Source organism: Bos taurus, chromosome 3 (assembly GCF_002263795.3).
Source record: "Bos taurus isolate L1 Dominette 01449 registration number 42190680 breed Hereford chromosome 3, ARS-UCD2.0, whole genome shotgun sequence".
In the NCBI taxonomy this organism is placed as follows: Eukaryota; Metazoa; Chordata; class Mammalia; order Artiodactyla; family Bovidae; genus Bos; species Bos taurus.
Window position 1 is genome coordinate 20,967,669 of NC_037330.1, and position 11,196 is coordinate 20,978,864.

At 46.4% G+C, this 11,196-nt stretch overlaps 1 non-coding gene across 1 annotated transcript; it reads left to right on the forward strand.

Moving 5' to 3' along the window:
- Positions 1 to 258: 258 nt before the first annotated feature.
- Positions 259 to 331, forward strand: TRNAV-AAC (transfer RNA valine (anticodon AAC)). Its single transcript has one exon. It is a non-coding gene; the product is annotated as a tRNA-Val (tRNA).
- Positions 332 to 11,196: the final 10,865 nt, after the last annotated feature.

Below are 11,196 nucleotides of genomic sequence, written 5' to 3' on the forward strand. Positions count from 1 at the left end.
CCACCCATCCCCGCTCCTGAGGCTTCTGAGAACTGGGGAGTCAGCGGGGCGACCTCTGTGCTTGGGCGCAAAGCTGGCACACAGGGACCTCGCCCCGAGAGAGACGAGGAACCCTAAATCAGGCCCTTTCAGGAACTGCAGATCCTTACTTGACGGTTTGCCTGTGTTTCCAGAGTCCTCTTCCTTTGAAAATTTGAAGGTCAAGTGTGTCCAAATATGCAATTCTTGGATATGTCGCTAGACACAACTGGCCGTGTGGTTTCTGTAGTGTAGTGGTTATCACGTTCGCCTAACACGCGAAAGGTCCCCGGTTCGAAACCGGGCGGAAACAACTCCACTTTCTCCCAAAACTTTTAGATTCATGTTTTAAACACAAAAGAGAGGTCTGCCACGTGGAGTGAGGCTTGGAGCTTCAGCTTCCCCATCAGTCCTCCCAAAGAATATTCAGGGTTGATTTCCTTTAGGACTGACTGGTTTGAACTCTCCTTGACCTGCATACAGGTTTTTCAGGAGGCAGGTAAGGTGGTCTGCTATTCCCATCTCTTGAAGAATTTTCCATATTTTGTTGAGATCCACACAGTCAAAGGCTTTAGTGGAGTCAATGAAGCAGAAATAGATGTCTTTCTGGAATTCTCTTGCTTTTTCCATGATACAATGGAGGAAAAATGGAGGAAAAGGATAGAACCAAATTAATTGGAAAAGTATATGGAAAAGGTTAAATAGAGAGTACTACAAACAACGGAGGAAATTTCATTGGTAAAAGGTGTTTACAGGGTGATGATGATGAGCCTACTCTTTTATGCATTCTAGGATTCCCAGTCAACCTGCTTTCCTCCAGAGATCCTCTCTGAGGATCACAGACTACCTGGACCTACGTCCTTGTGTGTGTGTGTGTGTGTGTGTGTGTGTGTGTACAAGACACAGAGGATTAGGGTAGTAGTGGAGCATGGGAGAGGATGCATAGACTAGAAACAATCATACATCATTTACATTGTAAAAGAGTGAGACACGTCCCTGGGTGGGCTCAAACCACGAGCTTTTCGGTTAACAGACGAACGCCCTAACCGATTGTGCCACAAAGTCGGGAGGAGAGTTTAATCCTCACTCCCACAGAAAGCAAGCATACTTACGGAACTGCGAGGAGCCACCTGTTACTCGCAGAATGGCGTTTCCACTTCGGAGCCTTGGACAACCTGAGAGATGGAGTCCACTCGACCTGTTCTTCCCGTCGGGAAGCCGGGAGGTTCCGAGGGCAGAAGGTCTCCTGAGCGTCCTCGCCGCCGCAGATGTCAGCGCCCAAGAGAAGCCCCGAGCTTGAGCCGAGGGGCCCCAGAAAGAAGCTGATGGCTCCTGGTTTGCTCTGCCTTCCTCCGACCATTTGCGCTTCTGGACATCGGTTTAGTAGATGGGGTGCGTGTGGCTGCAGCTGGAAAGAGATCAGTTTATTGTGATCCACTCAATGTAAGGCTTTAGCTGTCTTTTAAGGACCGGAAAGAAAAGGTGTGAAGCGGGCGAGTAGGTCGGAGGAAGGCCAAGGGCAGGAGAGAACAAGAAAATGAGCCAGAGGGAGAAAGGGACTGCAAGAGAGAGGAGGCTAGTATCACGGCGGGGGCCGTCGCTGGGTTGGGGAGATCACAGCGCCTGACTCTGGCGCAGCTCCCAGACTTTACTGAGGTGTCCAGGAATCCGATTCACCCCCAATCGCAAAGCTGCTGGCCCTGCATTTGTTCTGGCAGTTTCCTTTGCTGGTTCCATGAGGAGAGGCAAGGTGGGCTGTGTGGGTTTGCAGGTTAATGCAAGACCTATGGGCTACCTTGGAGATGACTAGTGGGCAAAGAAACACACAAATTCACTTTCCCCTTTGCAGGCTGGTCTTCAGGGTCTGGGTGGGAAACTGGAAAATCTGAGTGCCGATATCAACACTGGTTTTGAGATAAGGAGATCAATAGCCAAGCAGTCAGTGAAAGTGGTTTTGTTGGTGGGGTAGTGGGATTGGGAACCTGACTGGGACCAGTGGAGTACTCTTTGGGGTATATGTAACTTGGTATCATTCACATGTGTGTTTGTGTGTATACAAACATATATACATAGTAAGGAGCATTGCTTATATTTTAACTTTAAATTTTTACATAGTCATCAATAAATATATATCTTATCTAAAATTCTGGGTTTTGTGTCATGTGTAAGAAGGTTTTCCACTTAAAACCTTAATTTTTTTTTTATTGGGGGAATTTTGAAGCAAGGAATTGGACTACTGTTCTTTTGATGAGCTGAGCAGATGAACTAGTAAACTGGCAGATCCCACTAGCCCAGGAGGCTACCACTGCCACTGTAAGGTATCAGGAACTTAAAGCCACACCCAGACTTTATGCAGTGCAGTGCCAAAATGCAAGACCTTACACTCAGTGATGACATGCAAAGTGCCATGTGCTGAGGCACTGTCCACAAGTTTTACATGGGTGTACTCACTTTATTCTTTCAACAGGCTTCTATCATATCATCATCCTCATTTCACATATGAGAAACCTCAGATATGGAAGGTTAAGTAACTTGTCTAGTCACTCAATCAGTGAGTGGGAATTTGAAACCAGCAATTTGAACTGGAAGCCTGCCTGGCTCCACAGGATATGGTGCCCATCAAAGAGGAACACAAATGGTAAAAATGTTTGGCAAGAAATTTAAGACTGTATATTTCTTTCACAAAACACCAAGGAGGAGTCACGTAACATGAATAAAATTGTCTGCAATATTCTCATGAACCACTTGCCCGCCAAACACCTTTCTTATTCTAAGAGCTGCTCCCCTTGAATCCCCAACTTAAACACACCTTCTGCAAGAACTAGATTTTTCCTCCTTTTTATCCTTTCCTCTCACCTTTCTAATACCTCTTCCATAGCTCTTCTGTTCTTTCACTTCCAGGTCATTCATTTTTTTAATTACAAATATTAAATATATCTAAAGAAGGAAATAAGCAGTCATCCATAGTCCCACCTCCTGGAATGGACTCCTGTTTTCATCTTTGCATGTTTTCCTTCAAATCTGTTTTTAAATTATTCTAAGCTGTAGCAAAAGGTGCATGGGTTCATGCTAAGTCATTTCAGTCCTGTCTGACTCTTTTGGACCCCAGTGACTGTAGCCTGCCAGGCTCCTCTGACCGTGAGAGGATTCCAGGCCAGAATATGGAGTGGGTAGCTACGCCCTCCTCCAGGGAATCTTCCTGAACCAGGGATAGACCCCACATCTCTTGTGTCTCTTGCATTGGCAGGTGGGTTCTTTACCATTAGTATCACCTGGGAAGCCCCTAAAGTATATAGGTTTATTTTTAAAATTTCAAATAATGCACAAAATACAAATATGTAAAATTTTGAAACATCTTAAATTCAAAAGTAACTTATGTTAATGTAGGTAAATGCTGCTGGAGTCATTTAGGTATATCAACAGAGAGAAGAATATATATAAATATGCTTTTATATGATTGAGCTCTTATAGATTCTATTCCTATTTTCAAGTATTTCAATTTAATAGTGCATAAATTTAATGAAAAGTTACAAACATGAAGAAACTGTTGTTTACCTTAAGAGATATACATTTCTAAAAAAACCCTCTAATGCTAATAATAATGATTATAATTGAATTAAGTTATTAAAATTTGGAATGATTCTTCTCATTACTTTTTAAAAATCAAATTTCCTAAGAATTAATTTAAAAATAATACAATCTATCCATTTCAAGTTTGATGACTTTTGACAACTGAACATGCCCATGGAACCACTACCATGTTCAAGAACATCTCCAGCACTCCAAAATATCCTCTTGAGCCCCTTTGCCGACAATCACCCTGCCACGCCCTGTCACCCTGTCCCAGGTGCTCAAGGATCTAGTTCTTTTCACTAGGGATTAGGTTGCCTCATCTAGTAATTTGCATAAGTGGATGCACAGAGTATACTCTTTTCATCACTCAGGGTGATGTTTTAATCCATATTGTTGCCATGTATCAGGAATTTGTTTCATTTTATTGAAGAGTAGTATTCCTTTGAGTGAATATATCACCATTATATCTATTCACTTCGTGATGGACATTTGAATGGTTTTCAAATTGGAAACCATTATGAACAAAGCTGATATTAGCAAGTTCCTTTTGCAGGCATATGATTTATAAATTCCATTTAAAACTTTTTATAAGTTCTCAAATTTATTTTGTGAATGTGAATTCATTCACAAATTATGAATAAATTCATAAAACAAAATTTATTGATATGTTTAAAACTGTATTCAAATGTTACAAAAGACTGAAGTACCAGCTTCTCCTCGATTGTTTCCTACCAGAACATCCTTAAGATTAGCCACATGCTCTACCAGCTGTATTATTTGACTATCTCACTTAATCTACACAACAGCTTTATGAAGTACTTATTATTTCTTTAATATGACACTTGCAAAATTGGCCTAGCAAATTGGAGTTGACCCAAGGTCAAAGGGAAAGTAAGTGGTGGCACCAGGACTAAAAGGAGGTCCCCCAGATGTTGGGCTCATTACACTTGGGCTAAATATTCTCCGCCCTTCCTGGTTTGCTGTCTACCTTTCACCCCTGATCTGTGTGCTTGAGGCTGACCCTGGCAACCAGCATTTCCAGGTCTTTTGCCCATGGACTCCAATGGATGCAGCCAAACAAATGAGATCTGAAGGGAGAGGGGAGGAATGTGAATGAAAAAGTTTGCCTGCCATATCAGCAAAGTATGCTGTGCCATCTAGCCACCAGCCACTACCGACCTTAATAAGTGCATTAAGAAGAAATCTATCTGTTGTTGGAGTAGGAAATGCAAGCCACTGCAGTATTCTTACCTGGAAAATCCCATGAAGAGAGGAGTGTGGTGGGCTACAGTTCATGGCGTCCCACAGAGTTGGATATGATTGAGAATGCATGACTGAACACAGACTGTGGGATCTTAGGTCCACAAACCCTGGCCCACAGTTGTGAAAGTACCAAGTTCCAACCACTAGACTGCCAGGGATTTCTTATCACATCTTAAGATGTCAGTTACCTGGGTGTAAACTTTGTCAAAGCACTTCATTATATGTGTATTTGAAAGATGCAAGAGACTGGATCATAAATATTCTCATCACAAAAAAGAAATGAGAATTATGTGATGGGATGGAGCTAGTTAATGCTCTGGTGGGAATCATTTTGCCATATATAACTGTATCCAATCAACATGCTGCACACCCTAAACTCACACAGTGTTATATGTCAATTATATCTCTATAAACCTGGAGAAAAAATTTATAAAAAAAAGAAAGAAACCTATCTCTTGTATCTTTGGAACCCATCAAAAGCCTAGGGAGACACATTCCAGTGCCGCAAGTTCATGTGCTACCCAGCTGGGGAAGAAGAAGGCCTGCTTACTCACTGGCCGCCTAGCCAAGGATGTCTGCTTTGGCTCCAGCTGCTGAGGACAACTCCACCCACCTTCACCGGTGCCAGGAGGGCCTGGTCCCTGCCTATATTCACTTCATCCTCAGGAGTGGTTTAGATGAGGAAATCACCGAGGATTTCTTCTTTTCCCCTAGTCTATTCCCACTCTTTCACTGTGTGTCTTCAAGACCACTGTTGGATGCAGAAAGTACAGGACTTAAAGGAGATGCTGCCCTTGTCCTACTGGTCTCTTCTTGCCTGGACGTTACTGCCCTGGGGTTCAGAACCAGAGCGGCCGGGAGGCCACTGGCTGCCTGAGAACCTCTGTCGCCAGGTGCATCCAAGTGCATTGTGCACCTGTGCCTCTCCAGCTCCCTGCAATTTGAATCTGCTGCCCCCGAGCTTCTCAGGTGGCAAGAGAAGAGTAAAGCAGTCCTCTTTGACCTGCAGTTATCTCCAGGGCTGGGAGGATCTGTGAGTTTATCAGCTCATCTGATCAGATCAACAAAAGAGCAATAATGGTCCAACTCCTTTTTTCCGAAATACTGAACTTCTTTAAAAAAATCATGGTTTGACAGTGGAAAACACTCCCCTGCACATGACAATAGACCCAGAATTTTTAAAGACTGATACTTATGACTACACACAAATTTAAATCCAAAATACAAGCAATGAACTTTTGAAAATATCCTGTATGTAATACAATGTTACACATGCCCCCAGACAGTAGTTTCCTGATCCCTATCCATATTCCTTTTTTCCCAGGGCTAACCACTTTCACTGAGTGCTTGGCTATATATCTCCTTATCTCTAAGCAAATATTGACGCTCGGATTTTCCGGAGCCCGACGCTGCAGACCGGCCTGCAAAGCTGAAAGTGGAGTGTCTGTGTAGTTCCCTGACCGCCAGTCATCTCCAAGGCAGCAGCCACCTGCAGATCTACATAACCCACCTCACCACTCCACACGGAACCCGCAAAGGGAACTTTGTCAGAACTAATGCCAGGCCAGCAGCTTTGCGGTTTGGGGTGAATCGGGTCCCTGGACACCTCAGTAAAGGGTGGGAGCTGCTCGCAGTGAAGCGCTGTGGTCGCCCCAACCCAGCGACGGCCCCGCCGCAGTACCTGCCCGCTCCTCTCTCTTCCAGTCCCTTTCTGCTTCTGGGTCATCCTCTGTTCTCTCCTGATCTTGGCCTTTCCTCGGATGTTTTCGCTAGCCTCATACCTTTCCTTATAACCGCTGAAAGTTTCAGATTATAAACATCAGAGAGATGCTTCTCAGCACCGCGAAAGGAAAACTAGCTATTCAAGTCCATCGCGGGCCTCATCTGTACTTTTCTCCCGAGCAGCAGAGGACACAAATGTTTCCATCCGCGTATGTCGTAAGAAATCATCTCGGTGGAGCAGAGTCGCGGCAGAACGAAGGGAACCCAGCCCTCGGCTCCGGACTCCCAGCGGCTCGTCTCCCCTTCTGCCCCGGAGCAGCCTGGCCGGGCGGCCCTGGGTCAGGGACCCGGGTCTCCTCAGACGCCGAAATCTGCGACCTCTTTCGGTCTGAGCTTGGGACCAAAGGACGAGATTTCCAGAAGTGACGGTTCGAATCTTGACCGAACAGCGGCTTTCCGTGTCCAACGGAGACTTAAGAGCAAGAAACTCTGAATAAAATCATAATAAACTGGGACAGGGCCAATAAAAAGTCGGAAGAATAGAGAACTTGAATAAAACACAGCTCTTCTCATTCAGGTCTGGAACTCTCGAACCTAAAGCTGTCGAGATTCCCGGCTGATTATCGACATCGCAGCCCTTCCACGTTACCATTTAGTCACAGGGACAACTTTTCTAACTAAACAGAAAGGTTCCACGAGATTTGATCTCGGATCGCTGGATCCAGGGTCCTCACTATTACACCATGGAACCTCTTTGGCATCTACCTTCTCTCCGCTGCCAGGGAAAGGGCATCTGCTTCTTCAGCCTCCATATGTCCCATTCCTACTCCCAAGACTTGAACACAGTTGACCCGCGTAGGTGCACATCCCTTTTGCTTTCTTTCTGCTCCTCTCCTCTGATAGGCTCAGTTCACTCTCACCTCAGAAAATGAGGTAAAATCCACTTTGGGTTTTGTGCCAGGGAAGAGCCCCCTAGCTCTCCATCATCAATCACATATTCTGCCCTGGTTAAGCAGAATGTCCCATCTTGAGCTAAAATTTCTGCACATAAGAGTGTTATTTGCCTTTTCCTTGCCTTCACCCTTTTCTCATTGTTCCAGGAAGGCAGATGGTTGTCAGGGCAGGAGGCAGGATTTCCTGGGTCCCTTAGTTTTCCCATAGTACAGATTACCCTCCAAAGCCGCAGCCACCACCTCTTATCTGTAACATGTAAAGTGTGTCAGCAGTGGAGTGGGAATGGAGGCAGGAGAACGCTCCTTTTCTTCATATATTTCTGATTTGGGAGGGGTGAGGTTTTTTCACAGCAAGTGTATATTTGTTAGATTTGCAATATAAGTAAAAATAACCATTTACATCAAACACTCAGACAAACCAGCTATACTCACCTAGAAGTGAAGTGAACCTCGCTCAGTCTAGTCTGACTTTGTGACGCCATGGACTGGAGCATGCCAGGTTCCTCTGTCCAAGAGATTCTCCAGGCAAGAATACTGGAGTGGGCGGCCATTCCCTTCTCCAGGGGATCTTCCCAACCTAGGGATTTAACCTGGGTCTCTTGCATTGCAGGCAATGATTTACCTGCTGAGCCACTAAGAAAGACCCAAACTCACCTGGGGTGACTCAAAATCAACCACATGTCGAGGAGGACATGAGGCACAGCTCTAACACTTAGGCAGTCACAGACTCTTTGGTCAGGTCGGTCAAGTCAGTTTCTCTTCCATTTCTTAACATATCAACTCTAGAAATTGCAGTTTTAAAAAGGGCGTACAAATATAAAGGTACCCAAGAGCACTGATTGTTGAATCATAGAGGATGCACATCCAAGTTGTCTTACAGTACAGACAGTACTTATGTACCCAAAATACCACCACATTAAATATTTGCATGTATATAGGTATAAATCCTATCAGAGCTCAGAATAATAATCTTTACTTCATTGTATCATAAAAGTGTTTCTTCCCTAAGCCAATACACATAACAGAAAAAACAGCACTAGTTTTTGGCGGGTCAAAAGAGTCAGAAAGATGCCTAGTGTTGCCTTGAGACATATTTGTTTCCAGAGACTGGAGAGAGGTTTACTCAAGGAGGAAGGAGGCAAAAGGGAGGCTCTTGTTATGAGGAGGAAGTTCACAGCTCCAGGGTGAGAATATGAATCTTCTTTTTGGAAAATCAAGCTGTTGAGTGGTAACAAACAACATAAAGGCAAGGTTTAGGAGTTCAAGGACCTGAAATGGACTCTGACTCATAAAGGAAGAAAAGAAATCCATAGAAAGTATGTTGAGAGATCCCAGAATGGCCAGGAAACCTGGAGAACAGGGCTCTCACAAGGGACAAGGACAGAATCAGGTGAGGTTAGAACTGGGATGGGTGGAGATGTGTGTTCTTCCCATTTCCTCCAGCCTGCACATCGGTCCTGATCTGCAAGCAGAGAACTGGCAGTGAAGGGTGGTCCAGCTACATGGGAGCAAACTTCAAGAACACTCAGGGAGCAAACTGCAAGAGCAATCAGGGGAGCCATTGTCTTGATTCCAGTTACAGAAATTTCTAGAAGTATCAGGTTAATTCAAGGTGAAATAAATAAGGGTAGAGTTTGTCAAAAGATTCTGAGAATAGTGACAACAATATTTATTTATGATTTCACAGCTGATAACATGATTCATCCAGTAGTTTCTAAACCCAGGCACATCTGACAACAAATGCTTACATTCCTCCCATTTTAAAGCAGAAAGAAGGAAGGCACAAGAAATTTTCTTTATTTGTCTAAAGCCACATAAGGACAGAACTATTTTTACAACCCAGAATTTGTGCACTCAAGCACAGATAGTTGGATCTGTCTTCTCAGAAGTGGGTGTATCAAGATTTCTCAGTTGTAGGGATGGGAAGAAGACCAAGAAGAGGAGAGAAGGCAAGAGAGGGAGGGGGAAGGGTAGAAGCACAAATTCTTTTATTCTCTCCTTCCTCCCCTCTCAGTAGGCCTCCTTGATTCTTGCCTGCACCAGCCCTTTCCCTCCTTCCTCACTCTGCTACCTGGACTGAAGCACTGTTCAGCTCTAAGGATTCCTGCCCAAGCCTCCTGGGAGGTCTCCATGCCTTCCTCCCAAACCAGCCTTCCCAGCTTGGTTTTGACCCTTTCCCGCTCCCAGGTGGACCTCACAGAAGCAGCCTACCCAGGCTGGGATGCAGGAGTTCCAACTTGCTGGGGCAGCTCTGGGGGCCTTTCCGTTGCCAACCCACTGGATGCTGCGGATTCCAAAAACTGGGATAAAGTCTTTTAAAAAAGAACCGTTCACTTCGAAAACTTTTCTGTATTTCCCTTCTCAACGGTCTTCATGGGACGAAGGGCTAAAGACGACAATGTATTCATCCAGGTCTTAGAGCATCCCAGTGAGTGCCCGACTCTGTCGCCGGCATGCAGACACAGAACGACCATCCCGGCGACCTCTGTGCTTAGTCGCTAAGTCCTGTCCGACTCTTTGCCACCCCATGGACTTATCCCGCCAGGCTCCTTGTCCATGGGATTCTCTAGGCAAGAATACTGGAGTGGGTTGCACGCCCTCCTCCAGGGGATAGTCCCAAACCAGGGATTGAACCCGGGTGTCCTGCATTGCAGGCGGATTCTTACCGTCTGGGCCCCAGGGAAGCCCACTCTGGTGGAAATCGCCTGGTGGACACAGGAAACCTAACACAGCCCCGGAGGCCTATGCCAGGGTGGGCAAACTCTGATTCCTTGGGTGTAGGCGAGGACGTGGGAAGAGCCATCATGGGAGCCCCGCCCCCCGCCGTGTGTTAGGCTGTCCTTGGATGTATTTCTGTTCAGGCCCACAGGATTGGAGCCCTGGCTCCTGGTATCTCTGGGGGCTCTGGCATCTGTGGTCGGTAGAGGGCACGGAAGTGGCACCGTTTCCCTGGGGGCAGGGGTCTTATCCTAGGAAGAAGTGTCAACCCCAAAGATTCCAGGAATAGCCAGTACTGCTCTCTCCGTAGCGTTCGGCTGTTAACCCTAAAGGTTTGTGGTTCGAGCCCACCCAGGGACGGTGGGGTGGCATTTTACAGACCAAAGAGACTCCCTTTTGCCAGGAGAACACCAGAGAGTGCAGCGGCGAGCCGGCATGCAAGAGCACAGGAGTCAGGTATAAAAGAGCAGCGGAGAGGGCGGGTCCCCGGGGATTGAAAGCGTCGATCATTCTTGAGAGCCCAGAGTACTGACCGCCGGCGCTGTGAAAGGGCCACCGCGGCGCGCGACTGCAGCGTGGAAGGGGCGGCGTCCACACAGCTGGGCCGTGGAGTCTCCTGGCCTCGGATGCAACCACTGTCCCCGCCTCCTGGGGCTTCCGGGAGCTCGGCAATCGGCTGGGGCCACCCCTGAGCTCGGGTGCGGAGCTAAGGGTCTGAGGCCTCTGCGTTGGGTGCGGGAGCCCGAATGCAGCCTGTGGGGACCCCAGTGTCCTCACTTGAGGGGTGATGAGGAACTCTAAAGCAGGTCTCTCGGGAACTGGCGTCTCCGCGTCTGAGCGAGCTTGGGGCTTCAAGGTTCCTGTTTGAGTGTTAAAATTAGGTGGTCTAGATGCTGGTGGCAGCATTCGGGATTTCATAAATACAGTGTTAAGTACTGGAGGGTGTCCC